We start from the raw sequence: 18,225 nt of genomic DNA on the forward strand, positions 1-18,225 counted from the left end.
TGTGCATTCAGCTAACAGAGTTAAACCATACTTTTGATTGAGCAGATCTGAACACTCTTTCTGTTGAAAATGCAACTGTACATTTGGAGTGCTAAGAGCATAGTAGTGGAAAAAGGAATATATTCAAATATAAACTACACAGAAGCATTCTGTGAAACTTCTTTCTGATCTGAGCATACAGCTAACAGAGTTAAACCATACTTTTGATTGAGCAGTTTTGAAACACTCTCTGTAGAAAATGCAACTGGACATTCGTAGCGCTAAGTGGGTAATAGTGGAAAAAAGAATATGTTCAAATATAAACTACACAGAAGCATTGTTTGAAACTTCTTTCTGTTCTGTGCATTCAACTAACAGAGTTGAACCTTACTTTTGATTGAGCCGTTCTGAAACACTCTTTCTGTCGAAACTGCAATTGGACATTCTGAGCGTTAAGATTCCTATATTGGGAAAAAGAATGTCTACAAATAAAAACTACACAGAAGAATTGTGTGAAACTTCTTTCTGTTCTGTTTGTTCAACTAAAAGAGTTGAACCTTAGTTTTGATTGAGCCGTTCTGAAACACTCTTTCTGTAGAAAATGCAAGTGGAGATTCGGAGCGCTAAGAGGGTAATAGTGGAAAAAGGAATGTCTTCAAATATAAACTACACAGAATCATTCGGTGAAACTTCTTTCTGATCTGTGCATTCAGCTAACAGAGTTAAACCATACTTTTGATTGAGCAGATCTGAACACTCTTTCTGTAGAAAATGCAACTGGACATTTGGAGCGCTAAGAGCGTAGTAGTGGAAAAAGGAATATATTCAAATATAAACTACACAGAAGCATTCTGTGAAACTTCTTTCTGATCTGAGGATTCAGCTAACAGAGTTAAACCATACTTTTGATTGAGCAGTTTTGAAACACTCTGTCTGTAGAAAATGTAACTGGACATTCGTAGCGCTAAAGGGGTAATAATGGAAAAAAGAATATGTTCAAATATAAACTACACAGAAGCATTGTATGAAACTTCTTTCTGTTCTGTGCATTCAACTAACAGAGTTGAACCTTACTTTTGATTGAGCCTTTCTGAAACACTCTTTCTGTAGAAACTGCAATTGGATATTCTGAGCGCTAAGCGGCCTATATTGGGAAAAATAATATCTTCAAATAAAAACTACACAGAAGCATTGTTTGAAACTTATTTCTGATATGTTCATTAAGCTAACAGAGTTAAACCATACTTTTGATTGCGCAGTTCTGAACACTCTTTCTGTAGAAAATGCAAGTGGACATTCGGAGCGCTAACAGGGTAATAGTGGAAAAAGAATATATACAAATATAAACTACACAGTAGCATTCTGTGAAAATTCTTTCCGTTCTGTGCATTCAACTAACAGAGTTGAACCTTACTTTTGATTGAGCCATTCTGAAACACTGTTTCTGTAGAAACTGCAATTGGACATGCTAAGGGCTAAGAGGCCTACATTGGGAAAAAGAATATCTTCAAATAAAAACTACACAGATGCATTCTGTGAAACTTATTTCTGATCTGTAAATTCAGTTAAAAGAGATAAAACATATTTTTGATTGAGCAGTTATGAAACACTCTTTTTGTAGAAAATGCAAGTGGAGATTCGGAGCGCTAAGAGGGTAATAGTGGAAAAAGGAATGTCTTCAAATATAAACTACACAGAATCATTCGGTGAAACTTATTTCTGATCTGTGCATTCAGCTAACAGAGATAAACCATACTTTTGATTGAGCAGATCTGAACACTCTTTCTTTTGAAAATACAACTGGACATTTGGAGCGCTAAGAGCGTAGTAGTGGAAAAAGGAATATATTCAAATATAAACTACACAGAAGCATTCTGTGAAACTTCTTTCTGATCTGAGTATACAGCTAACAGAGTTAAACCATACTTTTGATTGAGCAGTTTTGAAACACTCTGTCTGTAGAAAATGCAACTGGACATTCGTAGCGCTAAGTGGGTAATAGTGGAAAAAAGAATATGTTCAAATATAAACTACACAGAAGCATTGTATGAAACTTCTTTCTGTTCTGTGCATTCAACTAACAGAGTTGAACCTTACTTTTGATTGAGCCGTTCTGAAACACTCTTTCTGTCGAAACTGCAATTGGACATTCTGAGCGTTAAGAGGCCTATATTGGGAAAAAGAATGTCTAAAAATAAAAACTACACAGAAGAATTGTGTGAAACTTCTTTCTGTTCTGTTTGTTCAACTAAAAGAGTTGAACCTTAGTTTTGATTGAGCCGTTCTGAAACACTCTTTCTGTAGAAAATGCAAGTGGAGATTCGGAGCGCTAAGAGGGTAATAGTGGAAAAAGGAATGTCTTCAAATAAAAACTACACAGAATCATTCGGTGAAACTTCTTTCTGATCTGTGCATTCAGCTAACAGAGTTAAACCATACTTTTGATTGAGCAGATCTGAACACTCTTTCTTTTGAAAATGCAACTGGACATTTGGAGCGCTAAGAGCGTAGTAGTGGAAAAAGGAATATATTCAAATATAAACTACACAGAAGCATTCTGTGAAACTTCTTTCTGATCTGAGCATACAGCTAACAGAGTTAAACCATACTTTTGATTGAGCAGTTTTGAAACACTCTGTCTGTAGAAAATGCAACTGGACATTCGTAGCGCTAAGTGGGTAATAGTGGAAAAAAGAATATGTTCAAATATAAACTACACAGAAGCATTGTATGAAACTTCTTTCTGTTCTGTGCATTCAACTAACAGAGTTGAACCTTACTTTTGATTGAGCCGTTCTGAATCACTCTTTCTGTCGAAACTGCAATTGGACATTCTGAGCGTTAAGAGGCCTATATCGGGAAAAAGAATGTCTAAAAATAAAAACTACACAGAAGAATTGTGTGAAACTTCTTTCTGTTCTGTTTGTTCAACTAAAAGAGTTGAACCTTAGTTTTGATTGAGCCGTTCTGAAACACTCTTTCTGTAGAAAATGCAAGTGGAGATTCGGAGCGCTAAGAGGGTAATAGTGGAAAAAGGAATGTCTTCAAATATAAACTACACAGAATCATTCGGTGAAACTTCTTTCTGATCTGTGCATTCAGCTAACAGAGTTAAACCATACTTTTGATTGAGCAGATCTGAACACTCTTTCTGTAGAAAATGCAACTGGACATTTGGAGCGCTAAGAGCGTAGTAGTGGAAAAAGGAATATATTCAAATATAAACTACACAGAAGCATTCTGTGAAACTTCTTTCTGATCTGAGCATTCAGCTAACAGAGTTAAACCATACTTTTGATTGAGCAGTTTTGAAAAACTCTGTCTGTAGAAAATGTAACTGGACATTCGTAGCGCTAAGGGGGTAATAATGGAAAAAAGAATATGTTCAAATATAAACTACCCAGAAGCATTGTATGAAACTACTTTCTGTTCTGTGCATTCAACTAACAGAGTTGAACCTTACTTTTGATTGAGCCTTTCTGAAACACTCTTTCTGTAGAAACTGCAATTGGACATTCTGAGCGCTAAGAGGCCTATATTGGGAAAAATAATATCTTCAAATAAAAACTACACAGAAGCATTGTTTGAAACTTATTTCTGATATGTTCATTAAGCTAACAGAGTTAAACCATACTTTTGATTGCGCAGTTCTGAACACTCTTTCTGTAGAATATGCAAGTGGACATTCGGAGCGCTAAGAGGGTAATAATGGAAAAAGGAATATATTCAAATATAAACTACACAGTAGCATTCTGTGAAAATTCTTTCTGTTCTGTGCATTCAACTAACAGAGTTGAACCTTACTTTTGATTGAGCCATTCTGAAACACTGTTTCTGTAGAAACTGCAATTGGACATGCTAAGCGCTAAGAGGCCTACATTGGGAAAAAGAATATCTTCAAATAAAAACTACACAGATACATTCTGTGAAACTTATTTCTGATCTGTAAATTCAGTTAACAGAGATAAAACATATTTTTGATTGAGCAGTTATGAAACACACTTTTTGTAGAAAATGCAAGTGGAGATTCGGAGCGCTAAGAGGGTAATAGTGGAAAAAGAAATATCTTCAAATATAAACTACACAGAATCATGCGGTGAAACTTCTTTCTGATCTGTGCATTCAGCTAACAGAGTTAAACCATACTTTTGATTGAGCAGATCTGAACACTCTTTCTGTTGAAAATGCAACTGGACATTTGGAGCGCTAAGAGCGTAGTAGTGGAAAAAGGAATATATTCAAATATAAACTACACAGAAGCATTCTGTGAAACTTCTTTCTGATCTGAGCATTCAGCTAACAGAGTTAAACCATACTTTTGATTGAGCAGTTTTGAAACACTCTGTAGAAAATGCAACTGGACATTCGTAGCGCTAAGTGGGTAATAGTGGAAAAAAGAATATGTTCAAATATAAACTACACAGAAGCATTGTATGAAACTTCTTTCTGTTCTGTGCATTCAACTAACAGAGTTGAACCTTACTTTTGATTGAGCCGTTCTGAAACACTCTTTCTGTAGAAACTGCAATTGGACATTCTGAGCGCTAAGAGGCCTATATTGGGAAAAAGAATGTCTACAAATAAAAACTACACAGAAGAATTGTGTGAAACTTCTTTCTGTTCTGTTTGTTCAACTAAAAGAGTTCAACCTTTGTTTTGATTGAGCCGTTCTGAAACACTCTTTCTGTAGAAAATGCAAGTGGAGATTCGGAGCGCTAAGAGGGTAGTAGTGGAAAAAGGAATATATTCAAATATAAACTACACAGAAGCATTCTGTGAAACTTCTTTCTGATCTGAGCATTCAGCTAACAGAGTTAAACCATACTTTTGATTGAGCAGTTTTGAAAAACTCTGTCTGTAGAAAATGCAACTGGACATTCGTAGCACTAAGTGGGTAATAGTGGAAAAAAGAATATGTTCAAATATAAACTACACAGAAGCATTGTATGAAACTTCTTTCTGTTCTGTGCATTCAACTAACAGAGTTGAACCTTACTTTTGATTCAGCCGTTCTGAAACACTTTTTCTGTAGAAACTGCAATTGGACATGCTAAGCGCTAAGAGGCCTACATTGGGAAAAAGAATATCTTCAAATAAAAACTACACAGATGCATTCTGTGAAACTTATTTCTGATCTGTAAATTCAGTTAACAGATATAAAACATATTTTTGATTGAGCAGTTATGAAACACTCTTTTTGTAGAAAATGCAAGTGGAGATTCGGAGCGCTAAGAGGGTAACAGTGGAAAAATGAATGTCTTCAAATATAAACTACACAGAATCATTCGGTGAAACTTATTCCTGATCTGTGCATTCAGCTAACAGAGTTAAACCATACTTTTGATTGAGCAGATCTGAACACTCTTTCTGTAGAAAATGCAACTGGACATTTGGAGCGCTAAGAGCGTAGTAGTGGAAAAAGGAATATATTCAAATATAAACTACACAGAAGCATTCTGTGAAACTTCTTTCTGATCTGAGCATTCAGCTAACAGAGTTAAACCATACTTTTGATTGAGCAGTTTTGAAACACTCTGTAGAAAATGCAACTGGACATTCGTAGCGCTAAGTGGGTAATAGTGGAAAAAAGAATATGTTCAAATATAAACTACACAGAAGCATTGTATGTAACTTCTTTCTGTTCTGTGCATTCAACTAACAGAGTTGAACCTTACTTTTGATTGAGCCGTTCTGAAACACTCTTTCTGTAGAAACTGCAATTGGACATTCTGAGCGCTAAGAGGCCTATATTGGGAAAAAGAATGTCTACAAATAAAAACTACACAGAAGAATTGTGTGAAACTTCTTTCTGTTCTGTTTGTTCAACTAAAAGAGTTGAACCTTAGTTTTGATTGAGCCGTTCTGAAACACTCTTTCTGTAGAAAATGCAAGTGGAGATTCGGAGCGCTAAGAGGGTAATAGTGGAAAAAGGAATGTCTCCAAATATAAACTACACAGAATCATTCTGTGAAACTTCTTTCTGATCTGTGCATTCAGCTAACAGAGTTAAACCATACTTTTGATTGAGCAGATCTGAACACTCTTTCTGTAGAAAATGCAACTGGACATTTGGAGCGCTAAGAGAGTAGTAGTGGAAAAAGGAATATATTCAAATATAAACTACACAGAAGCATTCTGTGAAACTTCTTTCTGATCTGAGCATTCAGCTAACAGAGTTAAACCATACTTTTGATTGAGCAGTTTTGAAACACTCTGTCTGTAGAAAATGCAACTGGACATTCGTAGCGCTAAGTGGGTAATAGTGGAAAAAAGAATATGTTCAAATATAAACTACACAGAAGCATTGTATGAAACTTCTTTCTGTTCTGTGCATTCAACTAACAGAGTTGAACCTTACATTTGATTGAGCCTTTCTGAAACACTCTTTCTGTAGAAACTGCAATTGGACATTCTGAGCGCTAAGAGGCCTCTATTGGGAAAAATAATATCTTCAAATAAAAACTACACAGAATCATTGTGTGAAACTTATTTCTGATATGTTCATTAAGCTAACAGAGTTAAACCATACTTTTGATTGCGCAGTTCTGAACACTCTTTCTGTAGAAAATACAAGTGGACATTCGGAGCGCTAAGCGGGTAATAGTTGAAAAAGGAATATATTCAAATATAAACTACACAGTAGCATTCTGTGAAAATTCTTTCTGTTCTGTGCATTCAACTAACAGAGTTGAACCTTACTTTTGATTGAGCCGTTCTGAAACACTCTTTCTGTAGTAACTGCAATTGGACATGTTAAGCGCTAACAGGCCTACATTGGGAAAAAGAATATCTTCAAATAAAAACTACACAGATGCATTCTGTGAAACTTATTTCTGATCTGTAAATTCAGTTAACAGATATAAAACATATTTTTGATTGAGCAGTTATGAAACACTCTTTTTGTAGAAAATGCAAGGGGAGATTCGGAGCGCTAAGTGGGTAACAGTGGAAAAATGAATGTCTTCAAATATAAACTACACAGAATCATTCGGTGAAACTTATTCCAGATCTGTGCATTCAGCTAACAGAGTTAAACCATACTTTTGATTGAGCAGATCTGAACACTCTTTCTGTAGAAATTGCAACTGGACATTTGGAGCGCTAAGAGCGTAGTAGTGGAAAAAGGAATATATTCAAATATAAACTACACAGAAGCATTCTGTGAAACTTCTTTCTGATCTGAGCATTCAGCTAACAGAGTTAAACCATACTTTTGATTGAGCAGTTTTGAAACACTCTGTAGAAAATGCAACTGGACATTCGTAGCGCTAAGTGGGTAATAGTGGAAAAAAGAATATGTTCAAATATAAACTACACAGAAGCATTGTATGAAACTTCTTTCTGTTCTGTGCATTCAACTAACAGAGTTGAACCTTACTTTTGATTGAGCCGTTCTGAAACACTCTTTCTGTAGAAACTGCAATTGGACATTCTGAGCGCTAAGAGGCCTATATTGGGAAAAAGAATGTCTACAAATAAAAACTACACAGAAGAATTGTGTGAAACTTCTTTCTGTTCTGTTTGTTCAACTAAAAGAGTTGAACCTTAGTTTTGATTGAGCCGTTCTGAAACACTCTTTCTGTAAAAAATGCAAGTGGAGATTCGGAGCGCTAAGAGGGTAGTAGTGGAAAAAGGAATATATTCAAATATAAACTACACAGAAGCATTCTGTGAAACTTCTTTCTGATCTGAGCATTCAGCTAACAGAGTTAAACCTTACTTTTGATTGAGCAGTTTTGAAACACTCTGTCTGTAGAAAATGCAACTGGACATTCGTAGCACTAAGTGGGTAATAGTGGAAAAAATAATATGTTCAAATATAAACTACACAGAAGCATTGTATGAAACTTCTTTCTGTTCTGTGCATTCAACTAACAGAGTTGAACCTTACTTTTGATTGAGCCGTTCTGAAACACTTTTTCTGTAGAAACTGCAATTGGACATGCTAAGCGCTAAGAGGCCTACATTGGGAAAAAGAATATCTTCAAATAAAAACTACACAGATGCATTCTGTGAAACTTATTTCTGATCTGTAAATTCAGTTAACAGATATAAAACATATTTTTGATTGAGCAGTTATGAAACACTCTTTTTGTAGAAAATGCAAGTGGAGATTCGGAGCGCTAAGAGGGTAACAGTGGAAAAATGAATGTCTTCAAATATAAACTACACAGAATCATTCGGTGAAACTTCTTCCTGATCTGTGCATTCAGCTAACAGAGTTAAACCATACTTTTGATTGAGCAGATCTGAACACTCTTTCTGTAGAAAATGCAACTGGACATTTGGAGCGCTAAGAGCGTAGTAGTGGAAAAAGGAATATATTCAAATATAAACTACACAGAAGCATTCTGTGAAACTTCTTTCTGATCTGAGCATTCAGCTAACAGAGTTAAACCATACTTTTGATTGAGCAGTTTTGAAACACTCTGTCTGTAGAAAATGCAACTGTACATTCGTAGCGCTAAGTGGGTAATAGTGGAAAAAAGAATATGTTCAAATATAAACTACACAGAAGCATTGTATGAAACTTCTTTCTGTTCTGTGCATTCAACTAACAGAGTTGAACCTTACTTTTGATTGAGCCGTTCTGAAACACTCTTTCTGTAGTAACTGCAATTGGACATTCTGAGCGCTAAGAGGCCTATATTGGGAAAAAGAATGTCTACAAATAAAAACTACACAGAAGAATTGTGTGAAACTTCTTTCTGTTCTGTTTGTTCAACTAAAAGATTTGAACCTTAGTTTTGATTGAGCCGTTCTGAAACACTCTTTCTGTAGAAAATGCAAGTGGAGATTCGGAGCGCTAAGAGGGTAATAGTGGAAAAAGGAATGTCTCCAAATATAAACTACACAGAATCATTCGGTGAAACTTCTTTCTGATCTGTGCATTCAGCTAACAGAGTTAAACCATACTTTTGATTGAGGAGATCTGAACTCTCTTTCTGTAGAAAATGCAACTGGACATTTGGAGCGCTAAGAGAGTAGTAGTGGAAAAAGTAATATATTCAAATATAAACTACACAGAAGCATTCTGTGAAACTTCTTTCTGATCTGAGCATTCAGCTAACAGAGTTTAACCATACTTTTGATTGAGCAGTTTTGAAACACTCTGTCTGTAGAAAATGCAACTGGACATTCGTAGCGCTAAGTGGGTAATAGTGGAAAAAAGAATATGTTCAAATATAAACTACACAGAAGCATTGTATGAAACTACTTTCTGTTCTGTGCATTCAACTAACAGAGTTGAACCTTACTTTTGATTGAGCCTTTCTGAAACACTCTTCCTGTTGAAACTGCAATTGGACATTCTGAGCGCTAAGAGGCCTATATTGGGAAAAATAATATCTTCAAATAAAAACTACACAGAAGCATTGTGTGAAACTTATTTCTGATATGTTCATTAAGCTAACAGAGTTAAACCATACTTTTGATTGCGCAGTTCTGAACACTCTTTCTGTAGAAAATGCAAGTGGACATTCGGAGCGCTAAGAGGGTAATAGTGGAAAAAGGAATATATTCAAATATAAACTACACAGTAGCATTCTGTGAAAATTCTTTCTGTTCTGTGCATTCAACTAACAGAGTTGAACCTTACTGTTGATTGAGCCGTTCTGAAACACTCTTTCTGTAGAAACTGCAATTGGACATGCTATGCGCTAAGAGGCCTACATTTTGAAAAAGAATATCTTCAAATAAAAACTACACAGATGCATTCTGTGAAACTTATTTCTGATCTGTAAATTCAGTTAACAGAGATAAAACATATTTTTGATTGAGCAGTTATGAAACACTCTTTTTGTAGAAAATGCAAGTGGAGATTCAGAGCGCTAAGAAGGTAATAGTGGAAAAAGGAATGTCTTCAAATATAAACTACACAGAATCATTCGGTGAAACATCTTTCTGATCTGTGCATTCAGCTAACAGAGTTAAACCATACTTTTGATTGAGCAGATCTGAACACTCTTTCTGTAGAAAATGCAACTGGACATTTGGAGCGCTAAGAGCGTAGTAGTGGAAAAAGGAATATATTCAAATATAAACTACACAGAAGCATTCTGTGAAACTTCTTTCTGATCTGAGCATTCAGCTAACAGAGTTAAACCATACTTTTGATTGAGCAGTTTTGAAACACTCTGTCTGTAGAAAATGCAACTGGACATTCGTAGCGCTAAGTGGGTAATAGTGGAAAAAGGAATATATTCAAATATAAACTACACAGTAGCATTCTGTGAAAATACTTTCTGTTCTGTGCATTCAACTAACAGAGTTGAACCTTACTTTTGATTGAGCCGTTCTGAAACACTCTTTCTGTAGAAACTGCAATTGGACATGCTAAGCGCTAAGAGGCCTACATTGGGAAAAAGAATATCTTCAAATAAAAACTACACAGATGCATTCTGTGAAACTTATTTCTGATCTGTAAATTCAGCTAACAGAGATAAAACATATTTTTGATTGAGCAGTTATGAAACACTCTTTCTGTAGAAAATGCAAGTGGAGATTCGGAGCGCTAAGAGCGTAGTAGTGGAAAAAGGAATATTTTAAAATATAAACTACACAGAAGCATTCTGTGAAACTTCTTTCTGATCTGAGCATTCAGCTAACAGAGTTAAACCATACTTTTGATTGAGCAGTTTTGAAACACTCTGTCTGTAGAAAATGCAACTGGACATTCGTAGCGCTAAGTGGGTAATAGTGGAAAAAAGAATATGTTCAAATATAAACTACACAGAAGCATTGTATGAAACTTCTTTCTGTTCTGTGCATTCAACTAACAGAGTTGAACCTTACATTTGATTGAGCCTTTCTGAAACACTCTTTCTGTAGAAACTGCAATTGGACATTCTGAGCGCTAAGAGGCCTCTATTGGGAAAAATAATATCTTCAAATAAAAACTACACAGAATCATTGTGTGAAACTTATTTCTGATATGTTCATTAAGCTAACAGAGTTAAACCATACTTTTGATTGCGCAGTTCTGAACACTCTTTCTGTAGAAAATACAAGTGGACATTCGGAGCGCTAAGCGGGTAATAGTTGAAAAAGGAATATATTCAAATATAAACTACACAGTAGCATTCTGTGAAAATTCTTTCTGTTCTGTGCATTCAACTAACAGAGTTGAACCTTACTTTTGATTGAGCCGTTCTGAAACACTCTTTCTGTAGTAACTGCAATTGGACATGTTAAGCGCTAACAGGCCTACATTGGGAAAAAGAATATCTTCAAATAAAAACTACACAGATGCATTCTGTGAAACTTATTTCTGATCTGTAAATTCAGTTAACAGATATAAAACATATTTTTGATTGAGCAGTTATGAAACACTCTTTTTGTAGAAAATGCAAGGGGAGATTCGGAGCGCTAAGTGGGTAACAGTGGAAAAATGAATGTCTTCAAATATAAACTACACAGAATCATTCGGTGAAACTTATTCCAGATCTGTGCATTCAGCTAACAGAGTTAAACCATACTTTTGATTGAGCAGATCTGAACACTCTTTCTGTAGAAATTGCAACTGGACATTTGGAGCGCTAAGAGCGTAGTAGTGGAAAAAGGAATATATTCAAATATAAACTACACAGAAGCATTCTGTGAAACTTCTTTCTGATCTGAGCATTCAGCTAACAGAGTTAAACCATACTTTTGATTGAGCAGTTTTGAAACACTCTGTAGAAAATGCAACTGGACATTCGTAGCGCTAAGTGGGTAATAGTGGAAAAAAGAATATGTTCAAATATAAACTACACAGAAGCATTGTATGAAACTTCTTTCTGTTCTGTGCATTCAACTAACAGAGTTGAACCTTACTTTTGATTGAGCCGTTCTGAAACACTCTTTCTGTAGAAACTGCAATTGGACATTCTGAGCGCTAAGAGGCCTATATTGGGAAAAAGAATGTCTACAAATAAAAACTACACAGAAGAATTGTGTGAAACTTCTTTCTGTTCTGTTTGTTCAACTAAAAGAGTTGAACCTTAGTTTTGATTGAGCCGTTCTGAAACACTCTTTCTGTAAAAAATGCAAGTGGAGATTCGGAGCGCTAAGAGGGTAGTAGTGGAAAAAGGAATATATTCAAATATAAACTACACAGAAGCATTCTGTGAAACTTCTTTCTGATCTGAGCATTCAGCTAACAGAGTTAAACCTTACTTTTGATTGAGCAGTTTTGAAACACTCTGTCTGTAGAAAATGCAACTGGACATTCGTAGCACTAAGTGGGTAATAGTGGAAAAAATAATATGTTCAAATATAAACTACACAGAAGCATTGTATGAAACTTCTTTCTGTTCTGTGCATTCAACTAACAGAGTTGAACCTTACTTTTGATTGAGCCGTTCTGAAACACTTTTTCTGTAGAAACTGCAATTGGACATGCTAAGCGCTAAGAGGCCTACATTGGGAAAAAGAATATCTTCAAATAAAAACTACACAGATGCATTCTGTGAAACTTATTTCTGATCTGTAAATTCAGTTAACAGATATAAAACATATTTTTGATTGAGCAGTTATGAAACACTCTTTTTGTAGAAAATGCAAGTGGAGATTCGGAGCGCTAAGAGGGTAACAGTGGAAAAATGAATGTCTTCAAATGTAAACTACACAGAATCATTCGGTGAAACTTCTTCCTGATCTGTGCATTCAGCTAACAGAGTTAAACCATACTTTTGATTGAGCAGATCTGAACACTCTTTCTGTAGAAAATGCAAATGGACATTTGGAGCGCTAAGAGCGTAGTAGTGGAAAAAGGAATATATTCAAATATAAACTACACAGAAGCATTCTGTGAAACTTCTTTCTGATCTGAGCATTCAGCTAACAGAGTTAAACCATACTTTTGATTGAGCAGTTTTGAAACACTCTGTCTGTAGAAAATGCAACTGTACATTCGTAGCGCTAAGTGGGTAATAGTGGAAAAAAGAATATGTTCAAATATAAACTACACAGAAGCATTGTATGAAACTTCTTTCTGTTCTGTGCATTCAACTAACAGAGTTGAACCTTACTTTTGATTGAGCCGTTCTGAAACACTCTTTCTGTAGTAACTGCAATTGGACATTCTGAGCGCTAAGAGGCCTATATTGGGAAAAAGAATGTCTACAAATAAAAACTACACAGAAGAATTGTGTGAAACTTCTTTCTGTTCTGTTTGTTCAACTAAAAGATTTGAACCTTAGTTTTGATTGAGCCGTTCTGAAACACTCTTTCTGTAGAAAATGCAAGTGGAGATTCGGAGCGCTAAGAGGGTAATAGTGGAAAAAGGAATGTCTCCAAATATAAACTACACAGAATCATTCGGTGAAACTTCTTTCTGATCTGTGCATTCAGCTAACAGAGTTAAACCATACTTTTGATTGAGGAGATCTGAACTCTCTTTCTGTAGAAAATGCAACTGGACATTTGGAGCGCTAAGAGAGTAGTAGTGGAAAAAGTAATATATTCAAATATAAACTACACAGAAGCATTCTGTGAAACTTCTTTCTGATCTGAGCATTCAGCTAACAGAGTTTAACCATACTTTTGATTGAGCAGTTTTGAAACACTCTGTCTGTAGAAAATGCAACTGGACATTCGTAGCGCTAAGTGGGTAATAGTGGAAAAAAGAATATGTTCAAATATAAACTACACAGAAGCATTGTATGAAACTACTTTCTGTTCTGTGCATTCAACTAACAGAGTTGAACCTTACTTTTGATTGAGCCTTTCTGAAACACTCTTTCTGTTGAAACTGCAATTGGACATTCTGAGCGCTAAGAGGCCTATATTGGGAAAAATAATATCTTCAAATAAAAACTACACAGAAGCATTGTGTGAAACTTATTTCTGATATGTTCATTAAGCTAACAGAGTTAAACCATACTTTTGATTGCGCAGTTCTGAACACTCTTTCTGTAGAAAATGCAAGTGGACATTCGGAGCGCTAAGAGGGTAATAGTGGAAAAAGGAATATATTCAAATATAAACTACACAGTAGCATTCTGTGAAAATTCTTTCTGTTCTGTGCATTCAACTAACAGAGTTGAACCTTACTGTTGATTGAGCCGTTCTGAAACACTCTTTCTGTAGAAACTGCAATTGGACATGCTATGCGCTAAGAGGCCTACATTTTGAAAAAGAATATCTTCAAATAAAAACTACACAGATGCATTCTGTGAAACTTATTTCTGATCTGTAAATTCAGTTAACAGAGATAAAACATATTTTTGATTGAGCAGTTATGAAACACTCTTTTTGTAGAAAATGCAAGTGGAGATTCAGAGCGCTAAGAAGGTAATAGTGGAAAAAGGAATGTCTTCAAATATAAACTACACAGAATCATTCGGTGAAACATCTTTCTGATCTGTGCATTCAGCTAACAGAGTTAAACCATACTTTTGATTGAGCAGATCTGAACACTCTTTCTGTAGAAAATGCAACTGGACATTTGGAGCACTAAGAGCGTAGTAGTGGAAAAAGGAATATATTCAAATATAAACTACACAGAAGCATTCTGTGAAACTTCTTTCTGATCTGAGCATTCAGCTAACAGAGTTAAACCATACTTTTGATTGAGCAGTTTTGAAACACTCTGTCTGTAGAAAATGCAACTGGACATTCGTAGCGCTAAGTGGGTAATAGTGGAAAAAGGAATATATTCAAATATAAACTACACAGTAGCATTCTGTGAAAATACTTTCTGTTCTGTGCATTCAACTAACAGAGTTGAACCTTACTTTTGATTGAGCCGTTCTGAAACACTCTTTCTGTAGAAACTGCAATTGGACATGCTAAGCGCTAAGAGGCCTACATTGGGAAAAAGAATATCTTCAAATAAAAACTACACAGATGCATTCTGTGAAACTTATTTCTGATCTGTAAATTCAGCTAACAGAGATAAAACATATTTTTGATTGAGCAGTTATGAAACACTCTTTCTGTAGAAAATGCAAGTGGAGATTCGGAGCGCTAAGAGCGTAGTAGTGGAAAAAGAATATTTTAAAATATAAACTACACAGAAGCATTCTGTGAAACTTCTTTCTGATCTGAGCATTCAGCTAACAGAGTTAAACCATACTTTTGATTGAGCAGTTTTGAAACACTCTGTCTGTAGAAAATGCAACTGGACATTCGTAGCGCTAAGTGGGTAATAGTGGAAAAAAGAATATGTTCAAATATAAACTACAAAGAAGCATTGTATGAAACTTCTTTCTGTTCTGTGCATTCAACTAACAGAGTTGAACCTTACTTTTGATTGAGCCTTTCTGAAACACTCTTTCTGTAGAAACTGCAATTGGACATTCTGAGCGCTAAGAGGCCTATATTGGGAAAAATAATATCTTCAAATAAAAACTACACAGAAGCATTGTGTGAAACTTATTTCTGATATGTTTATTAAGCTAACAGAGTTAAACCATACTTTTGATTGCGCAGTTCTGAACACTCTTTCTGTAGAAAATGCAAGTGGACATTCGGAGCGCTAAGAGGGTAATAGTGGAAAAAGGAATATATTCAAATATAAACTACACAGTAGCATTCTGTGAAAATTCGTTCTGTTCTGTGCATTCAACTAACAGAGTTGAACCTTACTTTTGATTGAGCCGTTCTGAAACACTCTTTCTGTAGAAACTGCAATTGGACATGCTAAGCGCTAAGAGGCCTACATTGGGAAAAAGAATATCTTCAAATAAAAACTACACAGATGCATTCTGTGAAACTTATTTCTGATCTGTAAATTCAGTTAACAGAGATAAAACATATTTTTGATTGAGCAGTTATGAAACACTCCTTTGTAGAAAATGCAAGTGGAGATTCGGAGCGCTAAGAGCGTAGTAGTGGAAAAAGGAATATTTTCAAATATAAACTACACAGAAGCATTCTGTGAAACTTCTTTCTGATCTGAGCATTCAGCTAACAGAGTTAAACCATACTTTTGATTGAGCAGTTTTGAAACACTCTTTCTGTAGAAAATGCAACTGGACATTCGTAGCGCTAAGTGGGTAATAGTGGAAAAAAGAATATGTTCAAATATAAACTACACAGAAGCATTGTATGAAACTTCTTTCTGTTCTGTGCATTCAACTAACAGTGTTGAAACTTACTTTTGATTGAGCCTTTCTGAAACACTCTTTCTGTAGAAACTGCAATTGGACATTCTGAGCGCTAAGAGGCCTATATTGGGAAAAATAATATCTTCAAATAAAAACTACACAGAAGCATTGTGTGAAACTTATTTCTGATATGTTCATTAAGCTAACAGAGTTAAACCATACTTTTGGTTGCGCAGTTCTGAACACTCTTTCTGTAGAAAATGCAAGTGGACATTCGGAGCGCTAAGAGGGTAATAGTGGAAAAAGGAATATATTCAAATATAAACTACACAGTAGCATTCTGTGAAAATTCTTTCTGTTCTGTGCATTCAACTAACAGAGTTGAACCTTACTTTTGATTGAGCCGTTCTGAAACACTCTTTCTGTAGAAACTGCAATTGGACATGCTAAGCGCTAAGAGGCCTACATTGGGAAAAAGAATATCTTCAAATAAAAACTACACAGATGCATTCTGTGAAACTTATTTCTGATCTGTAAATTCAGTTAACAGAGATAAAACATATTTTTGATTGAGCAGTTATGAAAGATTCTTTTTGTAGAAAATGCAAGTGGAGATTCGGAGCGCTAAGAGGGTAATAGTGGAAAAAGGAATGTCTTCAAATATAAACTACACAGAATCATTCGGTGAAACTTCTTTCTGATCTGTGCATTCAGCTAACAGAGTTAAACCATACTTTTGATTGATCAGATCTGAACACTCTTTCTGTTGAAAATGCAACTGGACATTTGGAGCGCTAAGAGCGTAGTAGTGGAAAAAGGAATATATTCAAATATAAACTACACAGAAGCATTCTGTGAAACTTCTTTCTGATCTGAGCATTCAGCTAACAGAGTTAAACCATACTTTTGATTGAGCAGTTTTGAAACACTCTGTCTGTAGAAAATGCAACTGGACATTCGTAGCGCTAAGTGGGTAATAGTGGAGAAAAGAATATGTTCAAATATAAACTACACAGAAGCATTGTATGAAACTTCTTTCTGTTCTGTGTATTCAACTAACAGAGTTGAACCTTACTTTTGATTGAGCCGTTCTGAAACACTCTTTCTGTAGAAACTGCAATTGGACATTCTGAGCGCTAAGAGGCCTATATTGGGAAAAAGAATGTCTACAAATAAAAACTACACAGAAGAATTGTGTGAAACTTCTTTCTGTTCTGTTTGTTCAACTAAAAGAGTTGAACCTTAGTTTTGATTGAGCCGTTCTGAAACACTCTTTCTGTAGAAAATGCAAGTGGAGATTCGGAGCGCTAAGAGGGTAGTAGTGGAAAAAGGAATGTCTCCAAATATAAACTACAAAGAATCATTCGGTGAAACTTCTTTCTGATCTGTGCATTCAGCTAACAGCGTTAAACCATACTTTTGATTGACCAGATCTGAACTCTCTTTCTGTAGAAAATGCAACTGGACATTTGGAGCGCTAAGAGAGTAGTAGTGGAAAAAGGCATATATTCAAATATAAACTACACAGAAGCATTCTGTGAAACTTCTTTCTGATATGAGCATTCAGCTAACAGAGTTAAACCATACTTTTGATTGAGCAGTTTTGAAACACTCTGTCTGTAGAAAATGCAACTGGATATTCGTAGCGCTAAGTGGGTAATAGTGGAAAAAAGAATATGTTCAAATATAAACTACACAGAAGCATTGTATGAAACTACTTTCTGTTCTGTGCATTCAACTAACAGAGTTGAACCTTACTTTTGATTGAGCCTTTCTGAAACACTCTTTCTGTAGAAACTGCAATTGGACCTTCTGAGCGCTAAGAGGCCTATATTGGGAAAAATAATATCTTCAAATAAAAACTACACAGAAGCATTGTGTGAAACTTATTTCTGATATATTCATTAAGCAAACAGAGTTAAACCATACTTTTGACTGCGCAGTTCTGAACACTCTTTCTGTAGAAAATGCAAGTGGACATTCGGAGCGCTAAGAGGGTAATAGTGGAAAAAGGAATATATTCAAATATAAACTACACAGTAGCATTCTGTGAAAATTTTTTCTGCTCTGTGCATTCAACTAACAGAGTTGAACCTTACTTTTGATTGAGCCGTTCTGAAACACTCTTTCTGTAGAAACTGCAATTGGACATGCTAAGCGCTTAGAGGCCTACATTTTGAAAAAGAATATCTTCAAATTAAAACTACACAGATGC

This window comes from Symphalangus syndactylus, chromosome 8 (assembly GCF_028878055.3).
Source record: "Symphalangus syndactylus isolate Jambi chromosome 8, NHGRI_mSymSyn1-v2.1_pri, whole genome shotgun sequence".
NCBI lineage: Eukaryota > Metazoa > Chordata > Mammalia > Primates > Hylobatidae > Symphalangus > Symphalangus syndactylus.